This window comes from Pristiophorus japonicus, chromosome 7 (genome assembly GCF_044704955.1).
Source record: "Pristiophorus japonicus isolate sPriJap1 chromosome 7, sPriJap1.hap1, whole genome shotgun sequence".
In the NCBI taxonomy this organism is placed as follows: domain Eukaryota; kingdom Metazoa; phylum Chordata; class Chondrichthyes; family Pristiophoridae; genus Pristiophorus; species Pristiophorus japonicus.
In genome coordinates, this window is record NC_091983.1 from 81118405 (window position 1) to 81133548 (window position 15144).

Below are 15144 nucleotides of genomic sequence, written 5' to 3' on the forward strand. Positions count from 1 at the left end.
CCAGAGAGGCACCGCTAAGTATATGGTCCTGGCTATCCAAACTATGGTCGAGGATCCATGCGGGCCCATTCCTAGGCAAAATGTTTTTGGTTGTCGTGGATGCTTACTCAAAGTGGATTGAATGTGCAATAATATCTGTAAGCACATCCACGGCCACTATTGAAAGTCTACGAGCTATGTTTGCCACGCACTGCGTGCCCGATGACCTAGTCTACCACAATGGGCTGTGCTTCACCAGTGCGAAATTCAAAGAGTTCATGACCCGCAACGGGATCAAACATGTCAATCTGCGCCGTTCAACCCCGCATCCAACGGCCAGGCAGAACGGGCAGTTCAGACTATCAAGCAAAGCTTGAAACACTTGTCAGAAGGCTCCCTGCAGAGCTGATTGTCCCGAGTACTGCTCAGCTACCGCACCAGACTCCACTCACTCACAGGGATTCTCCCAGCTGAGCTGCTCATGAAAAGGGCGCTTAAAACCTGAACTCTGGTCCACCCTGAACTACATGATCACGTGGAGGACAAGCGGCATCAACGAAGTGTGTACCATGAACGCGCAAACTTGTCATGCGATATTGAGATCAATGATCCTGTGTTTGTGCTCAATTATGGACATGGTCCCAAATGGCTCACTGGCACGGTCACAGCCAAAGAGGGGAGTAGGGTATTTCAGGTCAAACTGACCAATGGACAAACGCACAGAAAACACTTGGACCAAATTAAACTGTGGTTTACCAACAGCTACGCACAACCTGAAGAGGACACCAGCAACTTTGACCTTCCAACACACACACAAGTGGCAACTGACATCACAGTTGACCACAAAACAGAACTCATCATCCCCAGCAGCCCAGCAAGGCCGGCTGCCCAACAGCCCAGTGAAGAACTGACCAACCCACCCACACCAGCATTTGTACCGAGACGATCGACAAAGGAACGCAAAGGCCCAGATCATCTCACCTTGTAAATAAGTGTATTGTTGAATACACGGCGGAGTGATGTTATGTATTTAACCCTTTGTAACCTGCATCACACCTGTCCACCAGAGAGCCTACCTGTTGGAGTCCAAGGGATCCCAGAACCCCTTGGGAGCACAGTATATAAGCAGGCCACCCACGAGGTACCTGCACTCTGGAACTACAATAAAGGAACTAAGGTCACACTTGCTCATTACACACAGTACTCGGTCTGACCATTTATTATGAGTAGAACAGGTTTGCCCGACGTCCTTGTTAGTGATAGAAACATAGAAACACAGAAAATAGGTGCAGGAGTAGGTCATTCGGCCCTTCTAGCCTGCACCGCCATTCAATGAGTTCATGGCTGAACATGCAACTTTAATACCCCATTCCTGCTTTCTTGCCATACCCCTTGATCCCCTTAGTAGTAAGGACTACATCTAACTCCTTTTTGAATATATTTAGTGAATTGGCCTCAACAACTTTCTGTGGCAGAGAATTCCACAGGTTCACCACTCTCTGGGTGAAGAAGTTTCTCCTCATCTCGGTCCTAAATGGCTTACCCCTTATCCTTAGACTGTGACCCCTGGTTCTGGACTTCCCCAACATTGTGAACATTCTTCCTGCATCTAAACTGTCTAAACCCATCAGAATTTTAAATGTTTCTATAAGGTCCCCTCTCATTCTTCTGAACTCCAGTGAATACAAGCCCAGTTGATTTAGTCTTTCTTGATAGGTCAGTCCCGCCATCCCGGGAATCAATCTGGTGAACCTTCGCTGCACTCCCTCAATAACAAGAATGTCCTTCCTCAGGTTAGGAGACCAAAACTGTACACAATACTCCAGGTGTGGCCTCACCAGAGCCCTGTATAACTGTAGAAACACCTCCCTGCCCCTGTACTTAAATCCCCTCGCTATGAAGGCCAACATGCCATTTGCTTTCTTAACCGCCTGCTGTACTTGCATGCCAACCTTCAATGACTGATGTACCATGACACCCAGGTCTCGTTGCACCTCCCCTTTTCCTAATCTGTCACCATTCAGATAATAGTCTGTCTCTCTGTTTTTACCACCAAAGTGGACAACCTCACATTTATCCACATTATACTTCATCTGCCATGCATTTGCCCACTCACCTAACCTATCCAAGTCACTCTGCAGCCTCATAGCATCCTCCTCGCAGCTCACACTGCCACCTAACTTAGTGTCATCCGCAAATTTGGAGATACTACATTTAATCCCCTCGTCTAAATCATTAATATACAGTGTAAACAGCTGGGGCCCCAGCACAGAACCTTGCGGTACCCCACTACTCACTGCCTGCCATTCTGAAAAGTACCCATTTACTCCTACTCTTTGCTTCCTGTCTGACAACCATTTCTCAATCCATGTCAGCACACTACCCCCAATCCCATGTGCTTTAACTTTGCACATTAATCTCTTGTGTGGAACCTTGTCGAAAGCCTTCTGAAAGTCCAAATATACCACATCAACTGGTTCTCCCTTGTCCACTCTACTGGATACATCCTCAAAAAATTTCAGAAGATTTGTCAAGCATGATTTCCCTTTCACAAATCCATGCTGACTTGGACCAATCATGTCACCTCTTTCCAAATGCGCTGCTATGACATCCTTAATAATTGATTCCATCATCTTGCCCACTACTGATGTCAGGCTAACCGATCTATAATTCCCTGTTTTCTCTCTCCCTCCTTTTTTAAAAAGTGGGGTTACATTGGCTACCTTCCACTCGATAGGAACTGATCCAGAGTCAATGGAATGTTGGAAAATGACTGTCAATGCATCCGCTATTTCCAAGGCCACCTCCTTAAGTACTCTGGGATGCAGTCCATCAGGCCCTGGAGATTTATCGGCCTTCAATCCCATCAATTTCCCCAACACAATTTCCCGACTAATAAGGATTTCCCTCAGTTCCTCCTCCTTACGAGACCCTCTGACCCTTCTTATATCCGGAATGTTGTTAGTGTCCTCCTTAGTGAATACCGAACCAAAGTACTTGTTCAATTGGTCTGCCATTTCTTTGTTCCCCGTTATGACTTCCCCTGATTCTGACTGCAGGGGACCTACATTTGTCTTTACTAATCTTTTTCTCTTTACATATCTATAGAAACTTTTGCAATCCGTCTTAATGTTCCCTGCAAGCTTCTTCTCGTACTCCATTTTCCCTGCCCTAATCAAACCCTTTGTCCTCCTCTACTGAGTTCTAAATTTCTCCCAGTGTCCGGGTTCGCTGCTATTTCTGGCCAACTTGTATGCCACTTCCTTGGCTTTAATACTATCCCTGATTTCCCTTGATAGCCACGGTTGACCCAACTTCGCTTTTTTATTTTTATGCCAGACAGGAATGTACAATTGTTGTAGTTCATCCATGCGGTTTCTAAATGTCTGCCATTGCCCATCCACAGTCAACCTCTCAAGTATCATTCGCCAATCAATCCTAGCCAATTCACGCCTCAAACCTTCAAAGTTACCCTTCTTTAATTTCTGGACCATGGTCTCTGAATTAACTGTTTCATTCTCCATCCTAATGCAGAATTCTACCATATTATGGTCACTCTTCCCCAAGGGGCCTCGCACAATGAGATTGCTAATTAATCCTCTCTCATTACACAACACCCAGTCTAAGATGGCCTCCCCCCTAGTTGGTTCCTCGACATATTGGTCGAGAAAACCATCCCTTATGCACTCCAGGAAATCCTCCTCCACCGTATTGCTTCCAGTTTGGTTAGCCCAATCTATGTGCATATTAAAGTCACCCATTATAACTGCTGCACCCTTATTGCATGTACCCATAATTTCTTGTTTGATGCCCTCCCCAACATCACTACTACTGTTTGGAGGTCTGTACACAACTCCCACTAACGTTTTTTGCCCTTTGGTGTTCTGCAGCTCTACCCATATAGATTCCACATCATTCAAGCTAATGTCATTCCTAACTATTGTATTAATCTCCTCTTTAACCAGCAATGCTACCCCACCTCCTTTTCCTTTTATTCTATCCTTCCTGAATGTTGAATACCCCTGGATGTTGAGTTCCCAGCCCTGATCATCCTGGAGCCACGTCTCCGTAATCCCAATCACATCATTTTGTTAACATCTATTTGCATAGTTAATTCATCCATCTTATTACGGATACTCCTTGCATTGAGAAACAAAGCCTTCAGGCTTGTTTTTTTAACACCCTTTGTCCTTTTAGAACTTTGTTGTACAGTGGCTCTTTTTGTTCTTTGTCTTGCGTTTCTCTGCCCTCCACTTTTTCTCATCTCCTTTCTGTTTTTTGCTTTTGTCTCCTTTTTGTTTCCCTCTGTCTCCCTCCATTGGTTCCCATTCCCCTGCCATATTAGTTTAACTCCTCCCCAACAGCACCAGCAAACACTCCCTCTAGGACATTGGTTCCGGTCCTGCCCAGGTGCAGACCGTCCGGTTTGTACTGGTCCCACCTCCCCCAGAAACAGTTCCAATGCCCCAGGAATTTGAATCCCTCCCTGCTGCACCACTGCTCAAGCCACGTATTCATCTGCGCTATCCTGCGATTCCTACTCTGACTAGCATGTGGTACTGGTAGCCATCCCGAGATTACTACTTTTGAGGTCCTACTTTTTAATTTAGCTCCTAGCTCCTTAAATTCGTTTCATAGGATAATGGACCATGTTTCACCAGCTCGGAATTCAACAAGTTCATGACCCGCAATGGCATTAAGCATGTCAGGTCTGCCCCATTTAAGCCCGCATTCAACGGTCAAGCAGAATGGGCAGTCCAAACCATCAAGCAGAGCTTGAAATGCATAACGGACGGCTTCTTGCAGACCTGGTTATCTCGGGACCTGCTCAGCTACCAGATGTGCCCCCACTCACTCACCGGGGTTCCTCCTGCAGAATTGTTAATGAAGAGAGCACTCAAAACCAGGCTCCCCTTAGTCCACCCGGATCTCAATGATCACGTAGAAACTCAGCGGCACCGGCATAAATGTACCATGATCGTACACATTGAGGTTAATGATCCGGTGTTTGTTCTAAATTACGGTCATGGTCCCAAATGGATTGCTGGCACTGTTTTAGCCAAGGAGGGGAATAGAGTGTTTGTTGTGAAATTGTTGAATGGGCAAATGTGCAGAAAGCACTTGGATCAGACCAAACTGCGATTAATGGACAACCAAGAACAGTTTGAAGAAGACTTTACCATCTATGATCCACCAACACACTCCCAACCAGCAATTGACCTCACTGTCAACCACGAGGATGAACCCACCATGCCCCACAGTCCAATCAGACCAGCTGCGCTGCCATGCAGCAATGATCCGACCAACTCACCCATGCCAGGACTTCAACTCAGGTGATCGACTCGGGAACACAGAGTGCCAGATCGCCTCAACCTGTAAATAACTTGTACATAAGACTTTGGGGGGAAGTGATGTTATGTATGCAAACCTCACCAACGTGTAAGACTTGCCACTAGGGGGCACACCTGTGGGAGACCTAAGGGTCACCTGTGTACCCTGGGGCAAGCAGGTATAAAAGGCAGTCCACCATGCTGCAGCCTCACTTTGGAGTTATATTAAAGAGACCAAGGGCTTAATGGTTTGAGCTTACAACACAATCTCGTGGAGTTATTCTGAAAACAATACCCAGCCCAAGTTTATCACTGCCCCCACCCAGTCCAAGTGAATGCCTCCCCCAACCCAAGTTGATCTAATCCCCAGCCCAAGTTCATGCCTCCCCCAGCCCAAGTTCATCTAATCCCCAGCCCAAGTTCCTGACCTTAACCCATCGCCCCCCCCCACCCCGCCGCTATAGATGAGGCATTGTGTGTGCGTCATGGATTGTTAACAGGTTTATTGGGTATGAAATGAATAGTGAAAGTGTCGTGACTTCCGGATTTCATCCACTCCAACGCTGTCCCTTGTAACACACACGCTTAGCTTTCCGAGAAGTCGGGTGTGAGTGTAAAGGGGGTTAGAAGAACGTGATCCAGCTTCCCTGAGTTCCCTCGCTCTCCTCCAATCCCCCCTCCCGCTTCCCCAGCTCTCTCTCTTCCCCCTGTCTCTCTCTTTCCTCGCCCCCCCCCCCCCCCACTGCATCCCCATCTCTCTCTCTCCCCCTCAATTATTAAGGATGTCATAGCAGTGCATTTGGAAAGAGGTGACATGATAGGTCCAAGTCAGCATGGATTTGTGAAAGGGAAATCATGCTTGACAAATCTTCTGGAATTTTTTGAGGATGTTTCCAGTAGAGTGGATAAGGGAGAACCAGTTGATGTATATTTGGACTTTCAGAAGGCGTTCGACAAGGTCCCACACAAGAGATTGATGTGCAAATTTTAGAGCACATGGGATTGGGGGTAGTGTACTGACATGGATTGAGAACTGGTTGTCAGACAGGAAGCAAAGAGTAGGAGTAAATGGGTACTTTTCAGAATGGCAGGCAGTGACTAGTGGGGTACCGCAAGGTTCTGTGCTGGGGCCCCAGCTGTTTACACTGTACATTAATGATTTAGATGAGGGGATTAAATGTAGTATCTCCAAATTTGCGGATGACACTAAGTTGGGTGGCAGTGTGAGCTGCGAGGAGGATGCTGTGAGGCTGCAGAGCGACTTGGATAGGTTAGGTGAGTGGGAAAATGCATGGCAGATGAAGTATAATGTGGATAAATGTGAGGTTATCCACTTTGGTGGTAAAAACAGAGAGACAGACTATTATCTGAATGGTGACAGATTAGGAAAAGGGGAGGTGCAAAGAGACCTGGGTGTCATGGTACATCAGTCATTGAAGGTTGGCATGCAGGTGCAGCAGGCGGTTAAGAAAGCATGTTGGCCTTCATAGCGAGGGGATTTGAGTACAGGGGCAGGGAGGTGTTGCTACAGTTTTGCAGGGCATTGGTGAGGCCACACCTGGAGTATTGTGTACAGTTTTGGTCTCCTAACCTGAGGAAGGACATTCTTGCTATTGAGGGAGTGCAGCGAAGGTTCACCAGACTGATTCCCGGGATGGCGGGACTGACCTATCAAGAAAGACTGGATCAACTGGGCTTGTATTCACTGGAGTTCAGAAGAATGAGAGGGGACCTCATAGAAACATTTAAAATTCTGACGGGGTTAGACAGGTTAGATGCAGGAAGAATGTTCCCAATGTTGGGGAAGTCCAGAACCAGAGGTCACAGTCTAAGGATAAGGGGTAAGCCATTTAGGACCGAGATGCGGAGGAACTTCTTCACCCAGAGAGTGGTGAACCTGTGGAATTCTCTACCACAGAAAGTTGTTGAGGCCAATTCACTAAATATATTCAAAAAGGAGTTAGATGAGGTCCTTACTACTAGGGGGATCAAGGGGTATGGCGAGAAAGCAGGAATGGGGTACTGAAGTTGAATGTTCAGCCATGAACTCATTGAATGGCGGTGCAGGCTAGAAGGGCCGAATGGCCTACTCCTGCACCTATTTTCTATGTTTCTATGTTTCTATGTCTCTCTCTCTCTTCCTCCCATCTCTCATTCCCCATCTCTCTTCCCCATCTCTCTTCCCCCCATCTCTCTCCCCCTTCACCTCTCTCTCCCTCCCCCAACACCGTGTCTCTCTCTCTTCTCCCCTCCCCATGACTTTCTCTCTTCCCTCCTCTGCGCCTCTCTCTCTTTCACCCCTCCCCCCCGTGTCACTCTGCCTTTCACCCACCGTCTTTCTTCTCCCCCCCCCGTCTCTCTTCTCCCCCCCCTCCCGTCTCTCTTCTCCCCCCCCCGTCTCTCTTCTCCTCCCCCCCCGTCTCTCTTCTCCCCCCCCCTGTCTCTCTTCTCCTCCCCCCCCCCATCTCTCTTCTCCCCCCCCCTGTCTCTCTTCTCCCCCCCCGTCTCTCTTCTCCCCCCACATCTCTCTTCTCCCGTCTCTCTTCCCCCCCACCCGTGCCCACCCCTCTGCCCGCTGCATCTCTCTTCCCCCCGCCAGCATCCCCCCACCCCCCTTTCTCCCCTCCCGCCGCCGCCTCTCTCTCCCCCCCCGCCTGCTGCCTCGCCCCCACATCCCCCCCACACCCCTCCACCCTCGCCCCACGCCGCCACCTCTCTCTTTCCCCCTCCACCTGCCGCCTCTCTCTCTCCGACTACCTCTGATGCTTTCTCTCCCACAGAAGGCCGCAATAATGCAAAGGCTAGAAGCAATGTTTCAGCAGCGGACTCCATTTGGACTCATCTGGGGCCTACTTGCGGTTCCAGTTTTGGGTCCATGGAGTCTGCGTGAGAGGCGTCTGGGGCAAAGTCCAGAGGATGCAGGCGGAGAAAAAACACAGTGCAAATAGTCACTCTAAATAGATATAGAATGAAAGTGTAATCATAAGACAGGCATGCTTTATTTTATATATATATATATATATGTGTGTGTATGCTTAATGTAGAGACTAGTAGATTCTGAATGAAAAAACTGGGCTGAATCTTAACTCCCAAAAAGGGGTGGGTTAAGGTCGGGTCAGAGGTTAAAATTTTAAAAATCTGAAACAGGAGCCCAACGCGCCTCAAATCCGCCCACTTCTGATTTTAATGGTGGCGGGATGAGGGATGATCGACCAATTGGTCATTTAAATATTATAATCAGTCTGCCTGCCTTCATTTTAACAATCATTCTATTTTTAACTCAAGTTGGCCATGTTTTCCAGAGCTTGGGAAACCCGGCAGGTGAAAGGAAGCGAGAAGGACTGAATCCATAAGGTAAGTACCTTTACAGCAATGTTTGTGGGCCAGGAGCAGTCGGAGTGTTTACTCCTGTCCCAACAATAGACAATGTCCTAGTAAAGGATTCCCTTGGAATGAGTGATCATAGCATGATTGAATTTCAAATTGGATGGAGGGTGAGAAAGTTGGATCTCTAACCAGCGTACTAAGCTTAAATAAAGGAGACTATGAAGGTATGAGGGCAGAGTTGGCTAAAGTGGACTGGGAAAATAGATTAAAGTGTAGGACGGTTGATGAATAGTGGTGTACATTTAAGGAGATATTTCACAGCTCTCAAGAAAAATATATTCCAGTGAGGAGGAAAGGGTGTAAGAAAAAAGATAGCGATCCGTGGCTAACTAAAGAAATAAAGGATGGTATCCAATTAAAAACAAGGGCATACAAAGTGGCCAAAACTAGTGGGAGGACAGAAGATTGGGAAGCTTTTAAAAGCCAGCAAAGAATGACCTAAAAAATGATTAAGAAAAGGAAGATAGACTATGAAAGGAAACTAGCACAAAATATAAAAACAGATAGCAAAAGTTTCTATAGGTATATAAAAAGGAAAAGAGTGGCTGAAGTAAATGTTCGTCCCTTAGAGGACGAGCTGGGGGAATTAATAATGGGGAACATGGAGATGGCAGAAACTCTGAACAAATATTTTGTATCAGTCTTTACGATAGAGTACACTAACCATATCCCAACAGTGGGGGGGGGGGAGGAACTAAACACAATCACAATCACTAAAGAGGTGGTACTCAGTAAGATAATGGGACTAAAGGCAGATAAATCCCCTGGACCTGATGGCTTGCATCCTAGGGTCTTAAGAGAAGTAGCGGTAGGGATAGTGGATGCACTGGTTGTAATTTACCAAAAATCCCTGGATTCTGGGGAGGTCCCAGCAGATTGGAAAACTGCAAATGTAAAAAAGGAGGCAGACAAAAAGGAAGAAACTATAGACCAGTTAGCCTAACATCTGTGGTTGGGAAAATGTTGGAGTCCATTATTAAAGAAGCAGTAGCAGGACATTTGGAAAAGCATAATTCTGTCAGGCACAGTTAGCATGGATTTATGAAGGGGAAGTCATGTTTGATAAATTTGTAGGAATTCTTTGAGGATGTAACGAACAGGGTGGATAAAGGGAAACCAGTGGATGTGGTGTATTTGGACTTCCAGAAGGCAGTTAACAAGGTGCCACATAAAAGGTTACTGCACAAGATAAATGTTCATGGGGTTTGGGGTAATATATTAGCATGGATAGAGGATTGGCTAACAAATGGAAAACAGAGAGTCGGGATAAATGGTTCATTCTCTGTTTGGCAATCAGTAACTAGTGGGGTGCCGCAGGGATCAATGCTGGGACCCCAACTATTTATAATTTATAGTAACGACTTGGAAGAAGGGACCAGTGTAACGTAGCCATTTGCTGACGATACAAAGATGGGAGGAAAAGCAATGTGTGAGGAGGACACAAAAAATCTGCAAAAGGATATAAACAGGCTAAGTGAGTGGGCAAAAATTTGGCAGATGGAGTATAATGTTGGAAAGTACGAGGCCATGCACTTTGGCAGAAAAAAATCAAAGAGCAAGTTATTATTTAAATGGAGAAAGATTGCAAAGTGCTGCAGTACAGTGGGACCTGGGGGTACTTGTGCATGAACACAAAAGGATAGTATGCAGGTACAGCACGTGATCAGGATGGCCAATGGAATCTTGGCCTTTATCGAAAAGGAGATGGAGTATAAAAGCAGGGAAGTCTTGCTACCGTTATACAGGGTATTGGTGAGGCCACACCTGGAATACTGCATGCAGTTTTGGTTCCATATTTAAGAAAGGATATACTTGCTTTGGAGGCAGTTCCGAGAAGGTTCACTCGGTTGATTCCAGAGATGGCGGGGGTTGACTTATGAGGAAAGGTTGAGTAGTTTTGGGCCTCTACTCAATTGAATTCAGAAGATTGAGAGGTGATTTTATCAAAATGTATAAGATTATGAGGGGGCTTGACAAAGTGGATGCAGAGAGAATGTTTCCACTGATAGGGGAGACTAGAACTAGATAGCATAATCTTAGAATAAGGGGCCGCCCATTTAAAACTGAGATGAGGAGAAATTTCTTTTCTCAGAAGGTTGTGGATCTGTGGAATTCTCTGCCTCAGAGAGCTGAGGAAGCTGGGACATTGAATACATTTAAGACAGAGATAGACAGTTTCTTAAGGGAATAAGGGGTTATGAGGAGCGAGCAGGAAAGTGGACCTGAGTCCATGATCGGATCAGCCAAGATCGTATCAAATGGTGGAGCAGACTCGAGGGACCGTGTGGCCTACTCCTACTCCTATTTCTTATGTTCTTATGTTCTAATAACAAGCTACCCAGTAAATACCCCCTCCCTACCCCACCCCGCGATCTGTATGGTACTTCCCCCAACCCTCCCCCTGACCACCCTCTGCTTTCGCCCACCACTTACACACCATCGATCCCCCAACCAGAATTGGACCCCCCCTCCCCCCCACCCGGCAATCAGGAACCCTCTCACTATACCAACCTGGTCTCCTCGGCTGCATCCTTGTGTTACAGGCTTCCCCATCCAACAGGCCTCTAGTCTATCAATCAAGCTGTCTGTGGGTGGGAAACCAACAGGCCTCTTGTCTATCAATCAGGCTGTCTGTGGGTGAGAAACCAACAGAATAAAATGTAAAGAAGCCCTGCAGTTAAAAACTGCCAGGACTTGCAGGAAATCCTTTTTTCGGGTTTCCCGACCTCAAATCAGCTCCCCCCACCCCACACGCAATGCGTCTTTGGGCTAAAATCCAGGCCAATGTGTCCAGAAACTCTTGAATTGTAGCTGACCTCATAGCGCAAACAGTTTAATTATCTTTTTAGTATAAACAATCCTCTGACAAAAATACAAAAGTCTTGGGATCACTCAGAGCCCCAGTGTGAGACAGCATAGTGGCTCCTGTCCTATTCATCTTTTCAGCTTCACAGGAAGCAGGAGATATGTAACGTCTTTATGATGGCTAGGTGTTATTACAGAATGATGAAGCAATAGATTAATAATTTGTAAATCTGATCTAACAATTTGCATCAACATCACTGTCCCCCAGATCAAGAGTGAATTTGTTCAGTTTATAGACTCAGCTTGTTAGGTGAAAATTTTTAGTACAGAACTATAATATAGGTATTACTTTGTGGAATCTCTTGTATGATGAATATTTAGTTTTATTATTGTGAAAACGACATATTGAAAATAAAGCCTGACCTCAGGGCCTAAAGCATGTGTTGTGTTTCATTGAAAGTCCAGAACTAAACTAGAAATAAGCATAAAGCTTAACAAGGATGACATTGGACATGAATTCAAGGCTGAGATAGATAGAATTTTGGATTTGGATTTTTGGACTCTAAGGAAATCAAGGGATATGGAAATCGAGTGGGAAAGTGGAGTTGAGGTCGAAGATCAGCTATGATCTTATTGAATGGCGGAGTAGGCTTTAGGGGCCATATAGCCTACTCCTATTCCTAATTATTATGTTCTTTGTCTCTACGATTGAGACCATCCGATAGCTGCCTCTGCCACTTCCCTTCTTTCTCCTAGCCCACTGGGCAAAACTTCCTCTCTGATTCCCCCTGCCCTAGCCCTGAAGTTGTATATTTCTCCAGTTTCTCTCAGGTTGCCCCTCATGACCTCTCCGCAGTCATCTTGTCCTTAAGACCCACTTCCTTCTCCCTTGACCCTATTCCTACTAAACTGCTGCCCACCCAACTTCCTTTTCTGGCTCCCATATTAGCTGATATTGTTAACTGTTGTCTCTCCTCAGGTACTGTCCACCTCTTCTTCAAATCTGCCGTCATAACCATCCCAAAAACAACCCTTGACCCCCCCCCCCCCACTTCGTCCTTGTAAACTACCACCCATCTCCAACCTTCCTTTCCACTCCAATGTCCTTGAACGTGATGTTGCTTCCTAAATCCATGCCCATCTTTCCCGCAACTCCATGTTTGAATCCCTCCAATCAGGTTTCTGCCTCTGCCGGCCTTATCAGTACTGAAACGGCCTTATCAAAGTCAGAAATAACATCCTATGTACCTGTGACAAAGATAAGTTATCCCTCCTTGTCCTTCTCGACCTGTCTGTAGCTTTTGACAGGGTTGACAACCCATCCTTTTCCAATGCATCACCACTATCATCCAGCTGGGTGGGACGGCACTCACCTGGTTTCATTCTTATCTATCTAATCATAGCCAGAGAATCATCTGCAATTGCTTCTCTTCCCGCTCTCACATCATTACCTCTGGTATCCCCCATGGGTCTATCCTTGGCTCCCTCCAATTTCTTGTTTACATGCTGCCCCTCAGTTTCCACATTTACGCTGATAACACCACTTCTCTTGACCCCTCCACTGTCTCTAAGTAGTCAGACAGCTTGTCCGACATTCAGAAAATTCCGCCAATTATATATTGGGTAGATTAAAGACATTATCTTCAATCCTCATTATGAACTCCGTTCGCTAGCCACCAATTCCATCCATCTCCCTAGCATCTGTATGAGGCTGAACCAGACTGTTCGCAATCTTGGTGTCTTTTTGACCCTGAAATGAACTTCTGGCTATATATCCGTGCCATAACTAAGTCTGCCTATTTCCACCTCCGTAACATCGCTCATCTCCACCTCTGATTCAGCTCATCTGCTGCTGAAACCCCCATCCATGCCTTTGTTATCTCTAGACTTGACTATTCCAATGCACTCCTGGCTGGCCTCCCACATTCTACCCTACGTAAACTTGAGATCATCCAAAACTCAGTTGCCTGTGTCCTAACTTGCACCAAGTCCTGTTCACCCTTCACCCCTGTGCTCGCTGACCTAAATTGGTTTCCAGTTCAGCAATGCCTCAATTTTAAAATTATTGTCTTTGTTTTCAAATCGCTCCATGGCCTCGCCCCTCCTTATCTCAGTAATCTCCTCCAGTCCCACAGTCCCCCAAGATATCTGCGCTCCTCTAATTCTGCCCTCTTGAGCATCCCTGATTTTAATCATTCAACCATTCGCCATACCTTCAGCTGCCTAGGCCATAAGCTCTGGAATTCCCTCCCTAAATCTCTCTGCCTCTCCACCTCTCTTTCCTCCTTTAAAACGCTCCTTAAAACCTACCTCTTTGACTAAACTTTTGGTCATCTGCTCTAATTTCTCCTTATGTGGCTTGGTATCAAAAAAAATGTCACACTTCTGTGAAGCACCGTGTGATGTTTTACTACATTAAAGGTGCTATATAAATACGAGTTATTGTTGTTCTTATGTTCATTCTGGTTGTCTCGCCAAGGTTTCATTATTTACTTTTGTCTGTTGTGTTATATAAGATAGAGAAACCGAGATTTCAAAATTCAGAGAGATTTTTCTAGTTTTGCTTTGGCCCATAAGGTAACATTGGGCACAAACTCAATGCCAGAAAATATATTACAAGTGTCCCCCCAGTAGGCAGGATGTATCAGGGTGGTGGACAAGGGTGCGGATGTCAAGAATGTGGATCAGCAGTGAACAGAGGAAATCACTCCATGGTGATGGTATCAATGGTAAATGTGCTTCTGCAAGTTTAGAAAAAAAAATTGCGCAATTTTGTGTGTTGAATCACGAGATCGTGAGTAGGGCTAAATTTTCATTAAAAGTCACGTGTTTCGTGATTAATTCGCGAGAGTTGGCATTACTGAATTACCAACTTTATTGAATTCAGTTTCACAACTTGCCATAGTGGGATTTGAACTTACAACCTATGAATTGGTAGTCTACCATCAGTAATTAAACCAGTGATTTGATTTATAGAAGCTACATATATGGAGCTGACAGATCAAAGAGGTCTCTGCCACTCGGAACAAACATGTTTCAAATTCCACCCTTCTCTGCAAGGCCAGCCTCCCCCCAGTGCCAGCTAGCAGGTTCGGCCTACTCACTGAACTCACTGGAGTTCAGAAGAATGAGAGGTGATTTTATCAAAACATAAGATAATGAGGGGGCTTGACAAGGTGGATGCAGAGAGGACATAGTCTCAGAATAAGGGGCCGCCCATTTAAAACTGAGATGAGGAGAAATTTCTTGTCTAAGAGGGTTGTAAATCTATGTAACTCTCTGCTCCAGAGAGCTGTGGAGGCTGGGTCATTGAATATATTTAAGATGGTGATAGGCAGATTTTTGAGCGATAAGGGAATGAAGGGTTATGGGGAGTGGGGAGTGGGCAGGGAGGTAGAGCTGAGTTCATGATCAGATCGGCCATGATCTTAGTGAATGGTGGAGCAGGCTTGAGGGGCCAAATGGGGGACTCCTATTCTTATTATGTTCACAAGGTGACGGCTTAGGTAGCAATGATGAATTGAAAGTGCAACTGTGTGACGTCTTAATTGAAGTCCCGCCCCTTCGCTCTCTTCCTATTGGTCCACCCGGGCGGGTGCCCTTTCACACGCTGGGATTGGAGGGGGCGGCTGTCACTCAGGTG